Genomic DNA, 24,732 nt, shown 5'->3' on the forward strand with positions numbered 1-24,732 from the left:
CTTCCATCAACCAATGAAGAAACACATTGGTACTTTCCCATGATGAGTGAGTGCTTCAGGATCTCTTGCACTTACATGTGCAGCAGAGTACAGCAATGGAAGCATGCTGGGCCCATAACCCAGCGGTAGGCAGATTAAAACTATCCTCTGCTATATGCATTTTTTTTTGTTAATTAAAGTAATCCAAAACTGGGATTGATATTTTGGCTCTTTTATTTTTACTTAAAGTACAATAACTTTTACCATTTTAATTTGTTTTAATAGTATATTGACAGTATTGTTTTCTTTCAAAAATCCACTTAATTTTCTTTACCCTATTATTAAAATGGTAATTGACAAAAACAAACTACATTGTCACCAGAAGAGCAATACAAAATGTACAAGTGATATATTAAAATCATCTTTCCAGCTTGAATTTCAATGATGCATTGGGGCAACGATTTTGTGAGAAACATCTTCACCCTTAAATAAAGATTTTCTTAATTCCTTACCTGTGTGCTAATTAGATATCACCTTGTTTTCACATTAAACAAACTTCCACATGAGAAAGCAGCAAGGATACAGTGGCGTTAATGTTTCCTGGTGTCAACCTGTATTATTTCAGTAGACATTGAAATGAGGATGCATCTTGCTGCTTTTCCAATGAAGCAAGTTTAATTTAGTAATAGGTGAAAAACCATCCCTACAAAGGTGTTAATCAGAGACTTGGCTTTGTGGACACTTTTCAAAGAACAAATTTGTTAGCATAAAAATAAAGCCAGAAAATGAAGAGCTGTTTAATCACTCAATTGGATTTTTTTTGCCAGCATATTTCTTTTTTTCTGCAACCCACTGCTAAATTGTGCTTCCTAGCTGTTTTTATAAAATCACTGAATCAAATCTAACTCTGATTACATCAGAGAAGGCCAGGTACCCTACACCATAACAGGGGGTTTGAAATTTTAACTTGTCTACTTAAAGATCACCAAAATCTGATAACAAGGTTGGGATTGAACCACCAACCTTTCGGTTAGTAGCCAGACACACTAACCAATTGCGCCACAGAGACACTTTGCAAAAAGTACATACTGACAAAGTCTAATAAGCATACATCTAGAACGTTTCCTAGAAAAACTTTAAAAAGTCAATAATCTGGAGAGTTTTTGTAAGATGTTTCTTCCATCAACCAATGAAGAAACACATTGGTACTTTCCCATGATGAGTGAGTGCCTCAGGATCTCTTGCACTTACATGTGCAGCAGAGTACTGCAATGGAAGCATGCTGGGCCCATAACCCAGAGGTAGGCAGATTGAAACTATCCTTTGCTATTTGCATTTTTTTTTGTTAATTTAAGTAATCAAAACTGGGATTGATATTTTTGCTCTTTTATTTTTACTTAAAGTACAATAACTTTTACCATTTAAATTTGTTTTAATAGTATATTGACAGTATAGTTTTCTTTAAAAAATCCACTTAATTTTCTTTACCCTATTATTAAAAGGGTAATTGACAAAAACAAACTACATTGTCACCAGAAGAGCAATACAAAATGTACAAGTGATATATTAAAATCATCTTTCCAGCTTGAATTTCAATGATGCATTGGGGCAACGATTTTGTGAGAAACATCTTCACCCTTAAATAAAGATTTTATTAATTCCTTACCTGTGTGCTAATTAGATATCACCTTGTTTTCACATTAAACAGACTTCCACATGAGAAAGCAGCAAGGATACAGTGGCGTTAATGTTTCCTGGTGTCAACCTGTATTATTTCAGTAGACATTGAAATGAGGATGCATCTTGCTGCCTTTCCAATGAAGCAAGTTTAATTTAGTTATAGGTGAAAAACCATCCCTACAAAGGTGTTAATCAGAGACTTGGCTTTGTGGACACTTTTCAAAGAACAAATTTGTTAGCATAAAAATAAAGCCAGAAAATGAAGAGCTGTTTAATCACTCAATTGGATTTTTTTTCCCAGCATATTTCTTTTTCTCTGCAACCCACTGCTAAATTGTGCTTCCTAGCTGTTTTTATAAAATCACTGAATCAAATCTAACTCTGATTACATCAGAGAAGGCCAGGTACCCTACACCATAACAGGGGGTTTGAAATTTTGACTTGTCTACTTAAAGATCACCAAAATCTGATAACAAGGTCAATTACGTCCCTGGGTGGGATTGAACCACCAACCTTTTGGTTAATAGCCGTGCACACTTACTGATTGCGCCACACAGACACTTTGCAAAAGTCCTTACTGACAAAGGCTAATAAGCATTCATCTAAAACGTTTCCTAGAAAAACTTTAAAAAGTCAATAATCTGGAGAGTTTTTGTAAGATGTTTCTTCCATCAACCAACGAAGAAACACATTGGTACTTTCCCATGATGAGTGAGTGCTTCAGGATCTCTTGCACTTACATGTGCAGCAGAGTACAGCAATGGAAGCATGCTGGGCCCATAACCCAGAGGTAGGCAGATTGAAACTATCCTCTGCTATATGCATTTTTTTTTGTTAATTAAAGTAATCCAAAACTGGGATTGATATTTTGGCTCTTTTATTTTTACTTAAAGTACAATAACTTTTACCATTTTAATTTGTTTTAATAGTATATTGACAGTATTGTTTTCTTTCAAAAATCCACTTAATTTTCTTTACCCTATTATTAAAATGGTAATTGACAAAAACAAACTACATTGTCACCAGAAGAGCAATACAAAATGTACAAGTGATATATTAAAATCATCTTTCCAGCTTGAATTTCAATGATGCATTGGGGCAACGATTTTATGAGAAACATCTTCACCCTTAAATAAAGATTTTCTTAATTCCTTACCTGTGTGCTAATTAGATATCACCTTGTTTTCACATTAAACAGACTTCTACATGAGAAAGCAGCAAGGATGCAGTGGCGTTAATGTTTCCTGGTGTCAACCTGTATTATTTCAGTAGACATTGAAATGAGGATGCATCTTTCCAATGAAGCAAGTTTAATTTAGTAATAGGTGAAAAACCATCCCTACAAAGGTGTTAATCAGAGACTTGGCTTTGTGGACACTTTTCAGAGAACAAATTTGTTAGCATAAAAATAAAGCCAGAAAATGAAGAGCTGTTTAATCACTCAATTGGATTTTTTTTGCCAGCATATTTCTTTTTCTCTGCAACCCACTGCTAAATTGTGCTTCCTAGCTGTTTTTATAAAATCAATGAATCAAATCTAATTACATCAGAGAAGGCCAGGTACCCTACACCAGAACAGGGGGTTTGAAATTTTGACTTGTCTACTTAAAGATCACCAAAATCTGATAACAAGGTCAATTACGTCCCTGGGTGGGATTGAACCACCAACCATTTGGTTAGTAGCCGGACACACTAACCGATTGCGCCACAGAGACACTTTGCAAAAAGCCCATACTGACAAAGGCTAATAAGCATACATCTAGAACGTTTCCTAGAAAAACTTTAAAAAGTCAATAATCTGGAGAGTTTTTGTAAGATGTTTCTTCCATCAACCAATGAAGAAACACATTGGTACTTTCCCATGATGACTGAGTGCTTCAGGATCTCTTGCACTTACATGTGCAGCAGAGTACTGCAATGGAAGCATGCTGGGCCCATAACCCAGAGGTAGGCAGATTGAAACTATCCTTTGCTATATGCATTTTTTTTTGTTAATTTAAGTAATCAAAACAGGGATTGATATTTTTGCTCTTTTATTTTTACTTAAAGTACAATAACTTTTACCATTTTAATTTGTTTTAATAGTATATTGACAGTATAGTTTTCTTTAAAAAATCCACTTAATTTTTTTTACCCTATTATTAAAAGGGTAATTGACAAAAACAAACTACATTGTCACCAGAAGAGCAATACAAAATGTACAAGTGATATATTAAAATCATCTTTCCAGCTTGAATTTCAATGATGCATTGGGGCAACGATTTTGTGAGAAACATCTTCACCCTTAAATAAAGATTTTCTTAATTCCTTACCTGTGTGCTAATTAGATATCACCTTGTTTTCACATTAAACAGACTTCCACATGAGAAAGCAGCAAGGATGCAGTGGCGTTAATGTTTCCTGGTGTCAACCCGTATTATTTCAGTAGACATTGAAATGAGGATGCATCTTGCTGCCTTTCCAATGAAGCAAATTTAATTTAGTAATAGGTGAAAAACCATCCCTACAAAGGTGTTAATCAGAGACTTGGCTTTGTGGACACTTTTCAGAGAACAAATTTGTTAGCATAAAAATAAAGCCAGAAAATTAAGAACTGTTTAATCACTCAATTGGATTTTTTTGCCAGCATATTTCTTTTTCTCTGCAACCCACTGCTAAATTGTGCTTCCTAGCTGTTTTTATAAAATCACTGAATCAAATCTAACTCTGATTACATCAGAGAAGGCCAGGTACCCTACACCATAAGAGGGGGTTTGAAATTTTGACATGTCTACTTAAAGATCACCAAAATCTGATAACAAGGTCAATTACGTCCCTGGGTGGGATTGAACCACCAACCTTTTGGTTTATAGCCGTACACACTAACTGATTGCGCCACAGAGACACTTTGCAAAAGTACATACTGACAAAGGCTAATAAGCATTAATCTAAAACGTTTCCTAGAAAAACTTTAAAAAGTCAATAATCTGGAGAGTTTTTGTAAGAATTTTCTTAAATCAACCAACGAAGAAACACATTGGTACTTTCCCATGATGAGTGAGTGCTTCAGGATCTCTTGCACTTACATGTGCAGCAGAGTACTGCAATGGAAGCATGCTGGGCCCATTACCCAGAGGTAGGCAGATTGAAACTATCCTCTGCTATATGCATTTTTTTTGTTAATTAAAGTAATCCAAAACTGGGATTGATATGTTAGCTATTTTATGTTTACTTAAAGTACAATAACTTTTACCATTTTAATTTGTTTTAATAGTATATTGACAGTATTGTTTTCTTTCAAAAATCCATTTAATTTTCTTTACCCTATTATTAAAATGGTAATTGACAAAAACAAACTACATTGTCACCAGAAGAGCAATACAAAATGTACAAGTGATATATTAAAATCATCTTTCCAGCTTGAATTTCAATGATGCATTGGGGCAACGATTTTGTGAGAAACATCTTCACCCTTAAATAAAGATTTTATTAATTCCTTACCTGTGTGCTAATTAGATATCACCTTGTTTTCACATTAAACAGACTTCCACATGAGAAAGCAGCAAGGATACAGTGGCGTTAATGTTTCCTGGTGTCAACCTGTATTATTTCAGTAGACATTGAAATGAGGATGCATCTTGCTGCCTTTCCAATGAAGCAAGTTTAATTTAGTTATAGGTGAAAAACCATCCCTACAAAGGTGTTAATCAGAGACTTGGCTTTGTGGACACTTTTCAAAGAACAAATTTGTTAGCATAAAAATAAAGCCAGAAAATGAAGAGCTGTTTAATCACTCAATTGGATTTTTTCCCCCAGCATATTTCTTTTTCTCTGCAACCCACTGCTAAATTGTGCTTCCTAGCTGTTTTTATAAAATCACTGAATCAAATCTAACTCTGATTACATCAGAGAAGGCCAGGTACCCTACACCATAACAGGGGGTTTGAAATTTTGACTTGTCTACTTAAAGATCACCAAAATCTGATAACAAGGTCAATTACGTCCCTGGGTGGGATTGAACCACCAACCTTTTGGTTAGTTGCCAGACACACTAACCGATTGCGCCACAGAGACAATTTGCAAAAAGTACATACTGACAAAGGCTAATAAGCATTCATCTAGAACGTTTCCTAGAAAAACTTTAAAAAGTCAATAATCTGGAGAGTTTTTGTAAGAATTTTCTTAAATCAACCAACGAAGAAACACATTGGTACTTTCCCATGATGAGTGAGTGCTTCAGGATCTCTTGCACTTACATGTGCAGCAGAGTACTGCAATGGAAGCATGCTGGGCCCATTACCCAGAGGTAGGCAGATTGAAACTATCCTCTGCTATATGCATTTTTTTTGTTAATTAAAGTAATCCAAAACTGGGATTGATATGTTAGCTATTTTATGTTTACTTAAAGTACAATAACTTTTACCATTTTAATTTGTTTTAATAGTATATTGACAGTATTGTTTTCTTTCAAAAATCCACTTAATTTTCTTTACCCTATTATTAAAATGGTAATTGACAAAAACAAACTACATTGTCACCAGAAGAGCAATACAAAATGTACAAGTGATATATTAAAATCATCTTTCCAGCTTGAATTTCAATGATGCATTGGGGCAACGATTTTGTGAGAAACATCTTCACCCTTAAATAAAGATTTTCTTAATTCCTTACCTGTGTGCTAATTAGATATCACCTTGTTTTCACATTAAACAGACTTCCACATGAGAAAGCAGCAAGGATACAGTGGCGTTAATGTTTCCTGGTGTCAACCTGTATTATTTCAGTAGACATTGAAATGAGGATGCATCTTGCTGCTTTTCCAATGAAGCAAGTTTAATTTAGTAATAGGTGAAAAACCATCCCTACAAAGGTGTTAATCAGAGACTTGGCTTTGTGGACACTTTTCAAAGAACAAATTTGTTAGCATAAAAATAAAGCCAGAAAATGAAGAGCTGTTTAATCACTCAATTGGATTTTTTTTGCCAGCATATTTCTTTTTCTCTGCAACCCACTGCTAAATTGTGCTTCCTAGCTGTTTTTATAAAATCACTGAATCAAATCTAACTCTGATTACATCAGAGAAGGCCAGGTACCCTACACCATAACAGGGGGTTTGAAATTTTAACTTGTCTACTTAAAGATCACCAAAATCTGATAACAAGGTCAATTACGTCCCTGGTTGGGATTGAACCACCAACCTTTCGGTTAGTAGCCAGACACACTAACCGATTGCGCCACAGAGACACTTTGCAAAAAGTACATACTGACAAAGTCTAATAAGCATACATCTAGAACGTTTCCTAGAAAAACTTTAAAAAGTCAATAATCTGGAGAGTTTTTGTAAGATGTTTCTTCCATCAACCAATGAAGAAACACATTGGTACTTTCCCATGATGAGTGAGTGCTTCAGGATCTCTTGCACTTACATGTGCAGCAGAGTACAGCAATGGAAGCATGCTGGGCCCATAACCCAGCGGTAGGCAGATTAAAACTATCCTCTGCTATATGCATTTTTTTTTGTTAATTAAAGTAATCCAAAACTGGGATTGATATTTTGGCTCTTTTATTTTTACTTAAAGTACAATAACTTTTACCATTTTAATTTGTTTTAATAGTATATTGACAGTATTGTTTTCTTTCAAAAATCCACTTAATTTTCTTTACCCTATTATTAAAATGGTAATTGACAAAAACAAACTACATTGTCACCAGAAGAGCAATACAAAATGTACAAGTGATATATTAAAATCATCTTTCCAGCTTGAATTTCAATGATGCATTGGGGCAACGATTTTGTGAGAAACATCTTCACCCTTAAATAAAGATTTTCTTAATTCCTTACCTGTGTGCTAATTAGATATCACCTTGTTTTCACATTAAACAAACTTCCACATGAGAAAGCAGCAAGGATACAGTGGCGTTAATGTTTCCTGGTGTCAACCTGTATTATTTCAGTAGACATTGAAATGAGGATGCATCTTGCTGCTTTTCCAATGAAGCAAGTTTAATTTAGTAATAGGTGAAAAACCATCCCTACAAAGGTGTTAATCAGAGACTTGGCTTTGTGGACACTTTTCAAAGAACAAATTTGTTAGCATAAAAATAAAGCCAGAAAATGAAGAGCTGTTTAATCACTCAATTGGATTTTTTCCCCCAGCATATTTCTTTTTCTCTGCAACCCACTGCTAAATTGTGCTTCCTAGCTGTTTTTATAAAATCACTGAATCAAATCTAACTCTGATTACATCAGAGAAGGCCAGGTACCCTACACCATAACAGGGGGTTTGAAATTTTAACTTGTCTACTTAAAGATCACCAAAATCTGATAACAAGGTTGGGATTGAACCACCAACCTTTCGGTTAGTAGCCAGACACACTAACCGATTGCGCCACAGAGACACTTTGCAAAAAGTACATACTGACAAAGTCTAATAAGCATACATCTAGAACGTTTCCTAGAAAAACTTTAAAAAGTCAATAATCTGGAGAGTTTTTGTAAGATGTTTCTTCCATCAACCAATGAAGAAACACATTGGTACTTTCCCATGATGAGTGAGTGCCTCAGGATCTCTTGCACTTACATGTGCAGCAGAGTACTGCAATGGAAGCATGCTGGGCCCATAACCCAGAGGTAGGCAGATTGAAACTATCCTTTGCTATTTGCATTTTTTTTTTGTTAATTTAAGTAATCAAAACTGGGATTGATATTTTTGCTCTTTTATTTTTACTTAAAGTACAATAACTTTTACCATTTAAATTTGTTTTAATAGTATATTGACAGTATAGTTTTCTTTAAAAAATCCACTTAATTTTCTTTACCCTATTATTAAAAGGGTAATTGACAAAAACAAACTACATTGTCACCAGAAGAGCAATACAAAATGTACAAGTGATATATTAAAATCATCTTTCCAGCTTGAATTTCAATGATGCATTGGGGCAACGATTTTGTGAGAAACATCTTCACCCTTAAATAAAGATTTTCTTAATTCCTTACCTGTGTGCTAATTAGATATCACCTTGTTTTCACATTAAACAGACTTCTACATGAGAAAGCAGCAAGGATGCAGTGGCGTTAATGTTTCCTGGTGTCAACCTGTATTATTTCAGTAGACATTGAAATGAGGATGCATCTTGCTGCCTTTCCAATGAAGCAAGTTTAATTTAGTAATAGGTGAAAAACCATCCCTACAAAGGTGTTAATCAGAGACTTGGCTTTGTGGACACTTTTCAAAGAACAAATTTGTTAGCATAAAAATAAAGCCAGAAAATGAAGAGCTGTTTAATCACTCAATTGGATTTTTTTTCCAGCATATTTCTTTTTCTCTGCAACCCACTGCTAAATTGTGCTTCCTAGCTGTTTTTATAAAATCACTGAATCAAATCTAGCTCTGATTACATCAGAGAAGGCCAGATAACCTACACCATAACAGGGGGTTTGAAATTTTGACTTGTCTACTTAAAGATCACCAAAATCTGATAACAAGGTCAATTACGTCCCTGGGTGGGATTGAACCACCAACCTTTTGGTTTATAGCCGTACACACTAACTGATTGCGCCACAGAGACACTTTGCAAAAGTACATACTGACAAAGGCTAATAAGCATTCATCTAAAACGTTTCCTAGAAAAACTTTAAAAAGTCAATAATCTGGAGAGTTTTTGTAAGATGTTTCTTCCATCCACCAACGAAGAAACACATTGGTACTTTCCCATGATGAGTGAGTGCTTCAGGATCTCTTGCACTTACATGTGCAGCAGAGTACTGCAATGGAAGCATGCTGGGCCCATAATCCAGAGGTAGGCAGATTAAAACTATCCTCTGCTATATGCATTTTTTTGTTAATTAAAGTAATCCAAAACTGGGATTGATATTTTTGCTCTTTTATTTTTCATTAAAGTACAATAACTTTTACCATTTTAATTTGTTTTAATAGTATATTGAATTTATTGTTTTCTTTTAAAAATCCACTTAATTTTCTTTACCCTATTATTAAAATGGTAATTGACAAAAACAAACTACATTGTCACCAGAAGAGCAATACAAAATGTACAAGTGATATATTAAAATCATCTTTCCAGCTTGAATTTCAATGATGCATTGGGGCAACGATTTTGTGAGAAACATCTTCACCCTTAAATAAAGATTTTCTTAATTCCTTACCTGTGTGCTAATTAGATATCACCTTGTTTTCACATTAAACAGATTTCTACATGAGAAAGCAGCAAGGATACAGTGGCGTTAATGTTTCCTGGTGTCAACCTGTATTATTTCAGTAGACATTGAAATGAGGATGCATCTTGCTGCTTTTCCAATGAAGCAAGTTTAATTTAGTAATAGGTGAAAAACCATCCCTACAAAGGTGTTAATCAGAGACTTGGCTTTGTGGACACTTTTCAAAGAACAAATTTGTTAGCATAAAAATAAAGCCAGAAAATGAAGAGCTGTTTAATCACTCAATTGGATTTTTTTTGCCAGCATATTTCTTTTTCTCTGCAACCCACTGCTAAATTGTGCTTCCTAGCTGTTTTTATTAAATCACTGAATCAAATCTAACTCTGATTACATCAGAAAAGGCCAGGTACCCTACACCATAACAGGGGGTTTGAAATTTTGACTTGTCTACTTAAAGATCACCAAAATCTGATAACAAGGTCAATTACGTCCCTGGGTGGGATAGAACCACCAACCTTTTGGTTAATAGCCGGACACACTAACCGATTGCGCCACAGAGACACTTTACAAAAAGTACATACTGACAAAGGCTAATAAGCATACATCTAGAACGTTTCCTAGAAAAACTTTAAAAAGTCAATAATCTGGAGAGTTTTTGTAAGATGTTTCTTCCATCCACCAACGAAGAAACACATTGGTACTTTCCCATGATGAGTGAGTGCTTCAGGATCTCTTGCACTTACATGTGCAGCAAAGTACTGCAATGGAAGCATGCTGGGCCCATAACCCAGAGGTAGGCAGATTAAAACTATCCTCTGCTTTATGCATTTTTTTTGTTAATTAAAGTAATCCAAAACTGGGATTGATATTTTTGCTCTTTTATTTTTCATTAAAGTACAATAACTTTTACCATTTTAATTTGTTTTAATAGTATATTGAAAGTATTGTTTTCTTTTAAAAATCCACTTAATTTTCTTTACCCTATTATTAAAATGGTAATTGACAAAACAAACAACATTGTCACCAGAAGAGCAATACAAAATGTACAAGTGATATATTAAAATCATCTTTCCAGCTTGAATTTCAATGATGCATTGGGGCAACGATTTTGTGAGAAACATTTTCACCCTTAAATAAAGATTTTCTTAATTCCTTACCTGTGTGCTAATTAGATATCACCTTGTTTTCACATTAAACAGACTTCCACATGAGAAAGCAGCAAGGATGCAGTGGCGTTAATTTTTCCTGGTGTCAACCTGTATTATTTCAGTAGACATTGAAATGAGGATGCATCTTGCTGCCTTTCCAATGAAGCAAGTTTAATTTAGTAATAGGTGAAAAACCATCCTTACAAAGGTGTTAATCAGAGACTTGGCTTTGTGGACACTTTTCAGAGAACAAATTTGTTAGCATAAAAATAAAGCCAGAATATGAAGAGCTGTTTAATCACTCAATTGGATTTTTTTGCCAGCATATTTCTTTTTCTCTGCAACCCACTGCTAAATTGTGCTTCCTAGCTGTTTTTATAAAATCACTGAATCAAATCTAACTCTGATTACATCAGAGAAGGCCAGGTACCCTACACCATAAGAGGGGGTTTGAAATTTTGACTTGTCTACTTAAAGATCACCAAAATCTAATAACAAGGTCAATTACGTCCCTGGGTGGGATTGAACCACCAACCTTTTGGTTAATAGTCATACACACTAACTGCTTGCGCCACAGAGACACTTTGCAAAAGTACATACTGACAAAGGCTAATAAGCATTCATCTAAAACGTTTCCTAGAAAAACTTTAAAAAGTCAATAATCTGGAGAGTTTTTGTAAGATGTTTCTTCCATCAACCAACGAAGAAACACATTGGTACTTTCCCATGATGAGTGAGTGCTTCAGGATCTATTGCACTTACATGTGCAGCAGAGTACAGCAATGGAAGCATGCTGGGCACATAACCCAGAGGTAGGCAGATTGAAACTATCCTCTGCTATATGCATTTTTTTTTGTTAAATAAAGTAATCCAAAACTGGGATTGATATGTTGGCTCTTTTATTTTTACTTACAGTACAATAACTTTTACCATTTTTATTTGTTTTAATAGTATATTGACAGTATTGTTATCTTTCAAAAATCCACTTAATTTTCTTTACCCTATTATTAAAATGGTAATTGACAAAAACAAACTACATTGTCACCAGAAGAGCAATACAAAATGTACAAGTGATATATTAAAATCATCTTTCCAGCTTGAATTTCAATGATGCATTGGGGCAACGATTTTGTGAGAAACATTTTCACCCTTAAATAAAGATTTTCTTAATTCCTTACCTGTGTGCTAATTAGATATCACCTTGTTTTCACATTAAACAGACTTCCACATGAGAAAGCAGCAAGGATGCAGTGGCGTTAATGTTTCCTGGTGTCAACCTGTATTATTTCAGTAGACATTGAAATGAGGATGCATCTTGCTGCCTTTCCAATGAAGCAAGTTTAATTTAGTAATAGGTGAAAAACCATCCCTACAAAGGTGTTAATCAGACTTGGCTTTGTGGACACTTTTCAAAGAACAAATTTGTTAGCATAAAAATAAAGCCAGAAAATGAAGAGCTGTTTAATCACTCAATTGGATTTTTTTGCCAGCATATTTCTTTTTCTCTGCAACCCACTGCTAAATTGTGCTTCCTAGCTGTTTTTATAAAATCACTGAATCAAATCTAACTCTGATTACATCAGAGAAGGCCAGGTACCCTACACCATAACAGGGGGTTTGAAATTTTAACTTGTCTACTTAAAGATCACCAAAATCTGATAACAAGGTCAATTACGTCCCTGGTTGGGATTGAACCACCAACCTTTTGGTTAGTAGCCAGACACACTAACCGATTGCGCCACTGAGACACTTTGCAAAAAGTACATACTGACAAAGTCTAATAAGCATACATCTAGAACGTTTCCTAGAAAAACTTTAAAAAGTCAATAATCTGGAGAGTTTTTGTAAGATGTTTCTTCCATCAACCAATGAAGAAACACATTGGTACTTTCCCATGATGAGTGAGTGCTTCAGGATCTCTTGCACTTACATGTGCAGCAGAGTACTGCAATGGAAGCATGCTGGGCCCATAACCCAGAGGTAGGCAGATTGAAACTATCCTTTGCTATATGCATTTTTTTTTTGTTAATTTAAGTAATCAAAACTGGGATTGATATTTTTGCTCTTTTATTTTTACTTAAAGTACAATAACTTTTACCATTTTAATTTGTTTTAATAGTATATTGACAGTATAGTTTTCTTTAAAAAATCCACTTAATTTTCTTTACCCTATTATTAAAAGGGTAATTGACAAAAACAAACTACATTGTCACCAGAAGAGCAATACAAAATGTACAAGTGATATATTAAAATCATCTTTCCAGCTTGAATTTCAATGATGCATTGGGGCAACGATTTTGTGAGAAACATCTTCACCCTTAAATAAAGATTTTCTTAATTCCTTACCTGTGTGCTAATTAGATATCACCTTGTTTTCACATTAAACAGACTTCCACATGAGAAAGCAGCAAGGATGCAGTGGCGTTAATGTTTCCTGGTGTCAACCTGTATTATTTCAGTAGACATTGAAATGAGGATGCATCTTGCTGCCTTTCCAATGAAGCAAGTTTAATTTAGTAATAGGTGAAAAACCATCCCTACAAAGGTGTTAATCAGAGACTTGGCTTTGTGGACACTTTTCAGAGAACAAATTTGTTAGCATAAAAATAAAGCCAGAAAATGAAGAGCTGTTTATTCACTCAATTGGATTTTTTTTGCCAGCATATTTCTTTTTCTCTGCAACCCACTGCTAAATTGTGCTTCCTTGCTGTTTTTATTAAATCACTGAATCAAATCTAACTCTGATTACATTAGAAAAGGCCAGGTACCCTACACCATAACAGGGGGTTTGAAATTTTGACTTGTCTACTTAAAGATCACCAAAATCTGATAACAAGGTCAATTACGTCCCTGGGTGGGATTGAACCACCAACCTTTTGGTTAGTAGCCGGACACACTAACCAATTGCGCCACAGAGACACTTTACAAAAAGTACATACTGACAAAGGCTAATAAGCATACATCTAGAACGTTTCCTAGAAAAACTTTAAAAAGTCGATAATCTGGAGAGTTTTTGTAAGATGTTTCTTCCATCAACCAAAGAAGAAACACATTGGTACTTTCCCATGATGACTGAGTGCTTCAGGATCTCTTGCACTTACATGTGCAGCAGAGTACTGCAATGGAAGCATGCTGGGCCCATAACCCAGAGGTAGGCAGATTGAAACTATCCTCTGCTGTATGCATTTTTTTTTGTTAATTTAAGTATTCAAAACTGGGATTGATATTTTTGCTCTTTTATTTTTACTTAAAGTACAATAACTTTTACCATTTTAATTTGTTTTAATAGTATATTGACAGTATAGTTTTCTTTAAAAAATCCACTTAATTTTCTTTACCCTATTATTAAAAGGGTAATTGACAAAAACAAACTACATTGTCACCAGAAGAGCAATACAAAATGTACAAGTGATATATTAAAATCATCTTTCCAGCTTGAATTTCAATGATGCATTGGGGCAACGATTTTGTGAGAAACATCTTCACCCTTAAATAAAGATTTTCTTAATTCCTTACCTGTGTGCTAATTAGATATCACCTTGTTTTCACATCAAACAGATTTCTACATGAGAAAGCAGCAAGGATGCAGTGGCGTTAATGTTTCCTGGTGTCAACCTGTATTATTTCAGTAGACATTGAAATGAGGATGCATCTTGCTGCCTTTCCAATGAAGCAAGTTTAATTTAGTAAAGCTGAAAACCATCCCTACAAAGGTGTTAATCAGAGACTTGGCTTTGTGGACACTTTTCAAAGAACAAATTTGTTAGCATAAAAATAAAGCCAGAAAATGAAGAGCTGTTTAATCACTCAAATGGATTTTTTTGCCAGCATATTTCTTTTTCTCTGCAACCCACTGCTAAATTGTGCTTCCTAGCTGTTTTTATAAAATCACTGAATCAAATCTAACTCTGATTACATCAGAGAAGGCCAGGTACCCTACACCATAACAGGGGGTTTGAAATTTTAACTTGTCTACTTAAAGATCACCAAAATCTGATAACAAGGTCAATTACATCCCTGGTTGGGATTGAACCACCAACCTTTCGGTTAGTAGCCAGACACACTAACCGATTGCGCCACAGAGACACTTTACAAAAAGTACATACTGACAAAGGCTAATAAGCATACATCTAGAACGTTTCCTAGAAAAACTTTAAAAAGTCGATAATCTGGAGAGTTTTTGTAAGATGTTTCTTCCATCAACCAAAGAAGAAACACATTGGTACTTTCCCATGATGACTGAGTGCTTCAGGATCTCTTGCACTTACATGTGCAGCAGAGTACTGCAAAGGAAGCATGCTGGGCCCATAACCCAGAGGTAGGCAGATTGAAACTATCCTCTGCTGTATGCATTTTTTTTTGTTAATTTAAGTATTCAAAACTGGGATTGATATTTTTGCTCTTTTATTTTTACTTAAAGTACAATAACTTTTACCATTTTAATTTGTTTTAATAGTATATTGACAGTATAGTTTTCTTTAAAAAATCCACTTAATTTTCTTTACCCTATTATTAAAAGGGTAATTGACAAAAACAAACTACATTGTCACCAGAAGAGCAATACAAAATGTACAAGTGATATATTAAAATCATCTTTCCAGCTTGAATTTCAATGATGCATTGGGGCAACGATTTTGTGAGAAACATCTTCACCCTTAAATAAAGATTTTCTTAATTCCTTACCTGTGTGCTAATTAGATATCACCTTGTTTTCACATTAAACAGATTTCTACATGAGAAAGCAGCAAGGATGCAGTGGCGTTAATGTTTCCTGGTGTCAACCTGTATCATTTCAGTAGACATTGAAATGAGGATGCATCTTGCTGCCTTTCCAATGAAGCAAGTTTAATTTAGTAATAGGTGAAAAACCATCCCTACAAAGGTGTTAATCAGAGACTTGGCTTTGTGGACACTTTTCAGAGAACAAATTTGTTAGCATAAAAATAAAGCCAGAAAATGAAGAGCTGTTTAATCACTCAATTGGATTTTTTTTGCCAGCATATTTGTTTTTCTCTGCAACCCACTGGTAAATTGTGCTTCCTAGCTGTTTTTATTAAATCACTGAATCAAATCTAACTCTGATTACATTAGAAAAGGCCAGGTACCCTACACCATAACAGGGGGTTTGAAATTTTGACTTGTCTACTTAAAGATCACCAAAATCTGATAACAAGGTCAATTACGTCCCTGGGTGGGATTGAACCACCAACCTTTTGGTTAGTAGCCGGACACACTAACCAATTGCGCCACAGAGACACTTTACAAAAAGTACATACTGACAAAGGCTAATAAGCATACATCTAGAACGTTTCCTAGAAAAACTTTAAAAAGTCGATAATCTGGAGAGTTTTTGTAAGATGTTTCTTCCATCAACCAAAGAAGAAACACATTGGTACTTTCCCATGATGACTGAGTGCTTCAGGATCTCTTGCACTTACATGTGCAGCAGAGTACTGCAATGGAAGCATGCTGGACCCATAACCCAGAGGTAGGCAGATTGAAACTATCCTCTGCTGTATGCATTTTTTTTTGTTAATTTAAGTAATCAAAACTGGGATTGATATTTTTGCTCTTTTATTTTTACTTAAAGTACAATAACTTTTACCATTTTAATTTGTTTTAATAGTATATTGACAGTATAGTTTTCTTTAAAAAATCCACTTAATTTTCTTTACCCTATTATTAAAAGGGTAATTGACAAAAACAAACTACATTGTCACCAGAAGAGCAATACAAAATGTACAAGTGATATATTAAAATCATCTTTCCAGCTTGAATTTCAATGATGCATTGGGGCAACGATTTTGTGAGAAACATCTTCACCCTTAAATAAAGATTTTCTTAATTCCTTACCTGTGTGCTAATTAGATATCACCTTGTTTTCACATTAAACAGACTTCTACATGAGAAAGCAGCAAGGATGCAGTGGCGTTAATGTTTCCTGGTGTCAACCTGTATTATTTCAGTAGACATTGAAATGAGGATGCATCTTGCTGCCTTTCCAATGAAGCAAGTTTAATTTAGTAATAGGTGAAAAACCATCCCTACAAAGGTGTTAATCAGAGACTTGGCTTTGTGGACACTTTTCAGAGAACAAATTTGTTAGCATAAAATAAAGACAGAAAATGAAGAGCTGTTTAATCACTCAATTGGATTTTTTTTGCCAGCATATTTCTTTTTCTCTGCAACCCACTGCTAAATGTGCTTCCTAGCTGTTTTTATAAAATCAATGAATCAAATCTAACTCTGATTACATCAGAGAAGGCCAGGTACCCTACACCATAACAGGGGGTTTTAAATTTTGACTTGTCTACTTAAAGATCACCAAAATCTGATAACAAGATCAATTACGTCCCTGGGTGGGATTGAACCACCAACCTTTTGGTTAGTAGCCGGACACACTAGCCGATTGCCCCACAGAGACACTTTGCAAAAAGTGCATACTGACAAAGGCTAATAAGCATACATCTAGAAAGTTTCCTAGAAAAACTTTAAAAAGTCAATAATCTGGAGAGTTTTTGTAAGATGTTTCTTCCATCAACCAACGAAGAAACACATTGGTACTTTCCCATGATGACAGAGTGCTACAGGATCTCTTGCACTTACATGTGCAGCAGAGTACTGCAATGGAAGCATGCTGGGCCCATAACCCAGAGGTAGGCAGATTGAAACTATCCTTTGCTATATGCATTTTTTTTGTTAATTTAAGTAATCAAAACTGGGATTGATATTTTTGCTCTTTTATTTTTACTTAAAGTACAATAACTTTTACCATTTTAATTTGTTTTAATAGTATATTGACAGTATAGTTTTCTTTAAAAAATCCACTTAATTTTCTTTACCCTATTATTAAAAGGGTAATTGACAAAAACAAACTACATTGTCACCAGAAGAGCAATACAACATGTACAAGTGATATATTAAAATCATCTTTCCAGCTTGAATTTCAATGATGCATTGGGGCAACGATTTTGTGAGAAACATCTTCACCCTTAAATAAAGATTTTCTTAATTCCTTACCTGTGTGCTAATTAGATATCACCTTGTTTTCACATTAAACAGACTTCTACATGAGAAAGCAGCAAGGATGCAGTGGCGTTAATGTTTCCTGGTGTCAACCTGTATTATTTTAGTAGACATTGAAATGAGGATGCATCTTGCTGCCTTTCCAATGAAGCAAGTTTAATTTAGTAATAGGTGAAAAACCATCCCTACAAAGGTGTTAATCAGAGACTTGGCTTTGTGGACACTTTTCAGAGAACAAATTTGTTAGCATAAAAATAAAGCCAGAAAATGAAGAGCTGTTTAATCACTCAATTGGATTTTTCTGCCAGCATATTTTTTTTCTCTGCAACCCACTGCTAAATTGTGCTTCCTAGCTGTTTTTTTATAAAATCACTTTATCAAATCTAACTCTGATTACATCAGAAAAGGCCAGGTAACCTACATCATAAGAGAGAGGTTGAAATTTTGACTTGTCTACTTAAAGATCACCAAAACCTGATCACAAGGTCAATTACGTCCCTGGGTGGGATTAAACCACCAACCTTTTGGTTAGTAGCCAAACACACTAACTGATTGCGCCACAGAGACACTTTGCAAAAGTGCATACTGACAAAGGCTAATAAGCATTCATCTAGAACGTTTCCTAGAAAAACTTTAAAAAGTCAATAATCTGGAGAGTTTTTCTAAGATGTTTCTTAGATCAACCAACGAAGAAACACCTTGGTACTTTCCTATGATGAGTGAGTGCTTCAGGATCTCTTGCACTTACATGTGCAGCAGAGTACTGCAATGGAAGCATGCTGGGCCCATAACCCAGAGGTAGGCAGATTGCAACTATCCTCTGCTATATGCATTTTTTTTTAATTAAAGTAATCCAAAACTGGGATTGATATTTTAGCTCTTTTATTTTTACTTAAAGTACAATAACTTTTACCATTTTAATTTGTTTTAATAGTATATTGACAGTATTGTTTTCTTTCAAAAATCCACTTAATTTTCTTTACCCTATTATTAAAATGGTAATTGACAAAAACAAACTACATTGTCACCAGAAGAGCAATACAACATGTACAAGTGATATATTAAAATCATCTTTCCAGCTTGAATTTCAATGATGCATTGGGGAAACGATTTTGTGAGAAACATCTTCACCCTTAAATATTTTCTTAATTCCTTACCTGTGTGCTAATTAGATATCACCTTGTTTTCACATTAAACAGACTTCCACATGAGAAAGCAGCAAGGATGCATTGGCGTTAATGTTTCCTGGTGTCAACCCGTATTATTTCAGTAGACATTGAAATGAGGATGCATCTTGCTGCCTTTCCAATGAAGCAAGTTTAATTTAGTAATATGTGAAAAACCATCCCTACAAAGGTGTTAATCAGAGACTTGGCTTTGTGGACACTTTTCAGAGAACAAATTTGTTAGCATAAAAATAAAGCCAGAAATGAAGAGCTGTTTAATCACTCAATTGGATTTTTTTGCCAGCATATTTCTTTTTCTCTGCAACCCACTGCTAAATTGTGCTTCCTAGCTGTTTTTATAAAATCACTGAATCAAATCTAACTCTGATTACATCAGAGAAGGCTAGGTACCCTACACCATAAGAGGGGGTTTGAAATTTTGACTTGTCTACTTAAATATCACCAAAATTTGATCACAAGGTCAATTACGTCCCTGGGTAGGATTTAACCACCAACCTTTTGGTTAATAGCCGTACACACTAACCAATTGCGCCACAGAGACACTTTGCAAAAAGTACATACTGACAAAGGCTAATAAGCATTCATCTAGAACGTTTCCTAGAAAAACTTTAAAAAGTCAATAATCTGGAGAGTTTTTGTAAGATGTTTCTTAAATCAACCAACGAAGAAACACATTGGTACTTTCCCATGATGAGTGAGTGCTTCAGGATCTCTTGCACTTACATGTGCAGCAGAGTACTGCAATGGAAGCATGCTGGGCCCATAACCCAGAGGTAGGCAGATTGAAACTATCCTTTGCTATATGCATTTTTTTTGTTAATTAAAGTAATCCAAAACTGGGATTGATATTTTTGCTCTTTTATTTTTACTTAAAGTACAATAACTTTTACCATTTTAATTTGTTTTAATAGTATATTGACAGTATTGTTTTCTTTCAAAAATCCACTTAATTTTCTTTACCCTATTATTAAAATGGTAATTAACAAAAACAAACTACATTGTCACCAGAAGAGCAATACAAAATGTACAAGTGATATATAAAAATCATCTTTCCAGCTTGAATTTCAATGATGCATTGGGGCAACGATTTTGTGAGAAACATCTTCACCCTTAAATAAAGATTTTCTTAATTCCTTACCTGTGTGCTAATTAGATATCACCTTGTTTTCACATTAAACAGACTTCCACATGAGAAAGCAGCAAGGATGCAGTGGCGTTAATGTTTCCTGGTGTCAACCTGTATTATTTCAGTAGACATTGAAATGAGGATGCATCTTGCTGCCTTTCCAATGAAGCAAGTTTAATTTAGTAATAGGTGAAAAACCATCCCTACAAAGGTATTAATCAGAGACTTGGCTTTGTGGACACTTTTCAGAGAACAAATTTGTTAGCATAAAAATAAAGCCAGAAAATGAAGAGCTGTTTAATCACTCAATTGGATTTTTTTGCCAGCATATTTCTTTTTCTCTGCAACCCACTGCTAAATTGTGCTTCCTAGCTGTTTTTATAAAATCACTGAATCAAATCTAACTCTGATTACATCAGAGAAGGCCAGGTACCCTACACCATAACAGGGGGTTTGAAATTTTGACTTGTCTACTTAAAGATCACCAAAATCTGATCACAAGGTCAATTACGTCCCTGGGTGTGATTGAACCACCAACCTTTTGGTTAGTGGCCGTACACACTAACTGATTGCGCCACAGAGACACTTTGCAAAATTAAATACTGACAAAGGCTAATAAGCATTCATCTAAAACGTTTCCTAGAAAAACTTTAAAAAGTCAATAATCTGGAGAGTTTTTGTAAGATGTTTCTTCCATCAACCAACGAAGAAACACATTGGTACTTTCCCATGATGAGTGAGTGCTTCAGGATCTCTTGCACTTACATGTGCAGCAGAGTACAGCAATGGAAGCATGCTGGGCCCATAACCCAGAGGTAGGCAGATTGAAACTATCCTCTGCTATATGCATTTTTTTTTGTTAGTTAAAGTAATCCAAAACTGGGATTGATATTTTGGCTCTTTTATTTTTACTTAAAGTACAATAACTTTTACCATTTTAATTTGTTTTAATAGTATATTGACAGTATTGTTTTCTTTCAAAAATCCACTTAATTTTCTTTACCCTATTATTAAAATGGTAATTGACAAAAACAAACTACATTGTCACCAGAAGAGCAATACAAAATGTACAAGTGATATATTAAAATCATCTTTCCAGCTTGAATTTCAATGATGCATTGGGGCAACGATTTTGTGAGAAACATCTTCACCCTTAAATAAAGATTTTCTTAATTCCTTACTTGTGTGCTAATTAGATATCACCTTGTTTTCACATTAAACAGACTTCCACATGAGAAAGCAGCAAGGATGCAGTGGCGTTAATGTTTCCTGGTGTCAACTTGTATTATTTCAGTAGACATTGAAATGAGGATGCATCTTGCTGCCTTTCCAATGAAGCAAGTTTAATTTAGTAATATGTGAAAAACCATCCCTACAAAGGTGTTAATCAGAGACTTGGCTTTGTGGACACTTTTCAGAGAACAAATTTGTTAGCATAAAAATAAAGCCAGAAATGAAGAGCTGTTTAATCACTCAATTGGATTTTTTTGCCAGCATATTTCTTTTTCTCTGCAACCCACTGCTAAATTGTGCTTCCTAGCTGTTTTTATAAAATCACTGAATCAAATCTAACTCTGATTACATCAGAGAAGGCTAGGTACCCTACACCATAAGAGGGGGTTTGAAATTTTGACTTGTCTACTTAAATATCACCAAAATCTGATCACAAGGTCAATTACGTCCCTGGGTAGGATTTAACCACTAACCTTTTGGTTAATAGCCGTACACACTAACCAATTGCGCCACAGAGACACTTTGCAAAAAGTACATACTGACAAAGGCTAATAAGCATTCATCTAGAACGTTTCCTAGAAAAACTTTAAAAAGTCAATAATCTGGAGAGTTTTTGTAAGATGTTTCTTCCATCAACCAACGAAGAAACACATTGGTACTTTCCCATGATGAGTGAGTGCTTCAGGATCTCTTGCACTTACATGTGCAGCAGAGTACTGCAATGGAAGCATGCTGGGCCCATAACCCAGAGGTAGGCAGATTGAAACTATCCTTTGCTATATGCATTTTTTTTGTTAATTAAAGTAATCCAAAACTGGGATTGATATTTTTGCTCTTTTATTTTTACTTAAAGTACAATAACTTTTACCATTTTAATTTGTTTTAATAGTATATTGACAGTATTGTTTTCTTTCAAAAATCCACTTAATTTTCTTTACCCTATTATTAAAATGGTAATTGACAAAAACAAACTACATTGTCACCAGAAGAGCAATACAAAATGTACAAGTGATATATAAAAATCATCTTTCCAGCTTGAATTTCAATGATGCATTGGGGCAACGATTTTGTGAGAAACATCTTCACCCTTAAATAAAGATTTTCTTAATTCCTTACCTGTGTGCTAATTAGATATCACCTTGTTTTCACATTAAACAGACTTCCACATGAGAAAGCAGCAAGGATGCATTGGCGTTAATGTTTCCTGGTGTCAACCCGTATTATTTCAGTAGACATTGAAATGAGGATGCATCTTGCTGCCTTTCCAATGAAGCAAGTTTAATTTAGTAATAGGTGAAAAACCATCCCTTCAAAGGTGTTAATCAGAGACTTGGCTTTGTGGACACTTTTAAGAGAACAAATTTGTTAGCATAAAAATAAAGCCAGAAAATGAAGAGCTGTTTAATCACTCAATTGGATTTTTCTGCCAGCATATTTTTTTTCTCTGCAACCCACTGCTAAATTGTGCTTCCTAGCTGTTTTTTATAAAATCACTTAATCAAATCTAACTCTGATTACATCAGAGAAGGCCAGGTAACCTACATCATAAGAGAGAGGTTGAAATTTTGACTTGTCTACTTAAAGATCACCAAAACCTGATCACAAGGTCAATTACGTCCCTGGGTGGGATTAAACCACCAACCTTTTGGTTAGTAGCCAAACACACTAACTGATTGCGCCACAGAGACACTTTGCAAAAGTGCATACTGACAAAGGCTAATAAGCATTCATCTAGAACGTTTCCTAGAAAAACTTTAAAAAGTCAATAATCTGGAGAGTTTTTCTAAGATGTTTCTTAGATCAACCAACGAAGAAACACCTTGGTACTTTCCTATGATGAGTGAGTGCTTCAGGATCTCTTGCACTTACATGTGCAGCAGAGTACTGCAATGGAAGCATGCTGGGCCCATAACCCAGAGGTAGGCAGATTGCAACTATCCTCTGCTATATGCATTTTTTTTTAATTAAAGTAATCCAAAACTGGGATTGATATTTTAGCTCTTTTATTTTTACTTAAAGTACAATAACTTTTACCATTTTAATTTGTTTTAATAGTATATTGACAGTATTGTTTTCTTTCAAAAATCCACTTAATTTTCTTTACCCTATTATTAAAATGGTAATTGACAAAAACAAACTACATTGTCACCAGAAGAGCAATACAACATGTACAAGTGATATATTAAAATCATCTTTCCAGCTTGAATTTCAATGATGCATTGGGGCAACGATTTTGTGAGAAACATCTTCACCCTTAAATATTTTCTTAATTCCTTACCTGTGTGCTAATTAGATATCACCTTGTTTTCACATTAAACAGACTTCCACATGAGAAAGCAGCAAGGATGCAGTGGCGTTAATGTTTCCTGGTGTCAACCTGTATTATTTCAGTAGACATTGAAATGAGGATGCATCTTGCTGCCTTTCCAATGAAGCAAGTTTAATTTAGTAATAGGTGAAAAACCATCCCTACAAAGGTGTTAATCAGAGACTTGGCTTTGTGCACACTTTTCAGAGAACAAATTTGTTAGCATAAAAATAAAGCCAGAAAATGAAGAGCTGTTTAATCACTCAATTGGATTTTTCTGCCAGCATATTTTTTTTTCTCTGCAACCCACTGCTAAATTGTGCTTCCTAGCTGTTTTTTATAAAATCACTTAATCAAATCTAACTCTGATTAAATCAGAGAAGGCCAGGTAACCTACATCATAAGAGAGAGGTTGAAATTTTGACTTGTCTACTTAAAGATCACCAAAACCTGATCACAAGGTCAATTACGTCCCTGGGTGGGATTAAACCACCAACCTTTTGGTTAGTAGCCAAACACACTAACTGATTGCGCCACAGAGACACTTTGCAAAAGTGCATACTGACAAAGGCTAATAAGCATTCATCTAGAACGTTTCCTAGAAAAACTTTAAAAAGTCAATAATCTGGAGAGTTTTTCTAAGATGTTTCTTAGATCAACCAACGAAGAAACACCTTGGTACTTTCCCATGATGAGTGAGTGCTTCAGGATCTCTTGCACTTACATGTGCAGCAGAGTACTGCAATGGAAGCATGCTGGGCCCATAACCCAGAGGTAGGCAGATTGCAACTATCCTCTGCTATATGCATTTTTTTTAATTAAAGTAATCCAAAACTGGGATTGATATTTTAGCTTTTATTTTTACTTAAAGTACAATAACTTTTACCATT

General features: G+C 34.7%; 5 non-coding genes across 5 annotated transcripts; all 5 read right to left on the reverse strand.

Moving 5' to 3' along the window:
* Positions 1 to 13,807: 13,807 nt before the first annotated feature.
* Positions 13,808 to 13,881, reverse strand: TRNAS-ACU (transfer RNA serine (anticodon ACU)). Its single transcript has one exon. It is a non-coding gene; the product is annotated as a tRNA-Ser (tRNA).
* A 2,263-nt stretch (positions 13,882 to 16,144) lies between these two features.
* On the reverse strand, positions 16,145 to 16,218 carry TRNAS-ACU (transfer RNA serine (anticodon ACU)). The gene has a single exon. It is a non-coding gene; the product is annotated as a tRNA-Ser (tRNA).
* A 2,263-nt stretch (positions 16,219 to 18,481) lies between these two features.
* Positions 18,482 to 18,555, reverse strand: TRNAS-ACU (transfer RNA serine (anticodon ACU)). Its single transcript has one exon. It is a non-coding gene; the product is annotated as a tRNA-Ser (tRNA).
* Positions 18,556 to 23,148: 4,593 nt separating this feature from the next.
* On the reverse strand, positions 23,149 to 23,222 carry TRNAS-ACU (transfer RNA serine (anticodon ACU)). Its single transcript has one exon. It is a non-coding gene; the product is annotated as a tRNA-Ser (tRNA).
* A 1,089-nt stretch (positions 23,223 to 24,311) lies between these two features.
* On the reverse strand, positions 24,312 to 24,385 carry TRNAS-ACU (transfer RNA serine (anticodon ACU)). The gene has a single exon. It is a non-coding gene; the product is annotated as a tRNA-Ser (tRNA).
* Positions 24,386 to 24,732: the final 347 nt, after the last annotated feature.

Source organism: Pseudophryne corroboree, unplaced genomic scaffold (genome assembly GCF_028390025.1).
Source record: "Pseudophryne corroboree isolate aPseCor3 unplaced genomic scaffold, aPseCor3.hap2 scaffold_454, whole genome shotgun sequence".
Lineage (NCBI taxonomy): Eukaryota > Metazoa > Chordata > Amphibia > Anura > Myobatrachidae > Pseudophryne > Pseudophryne corroboree.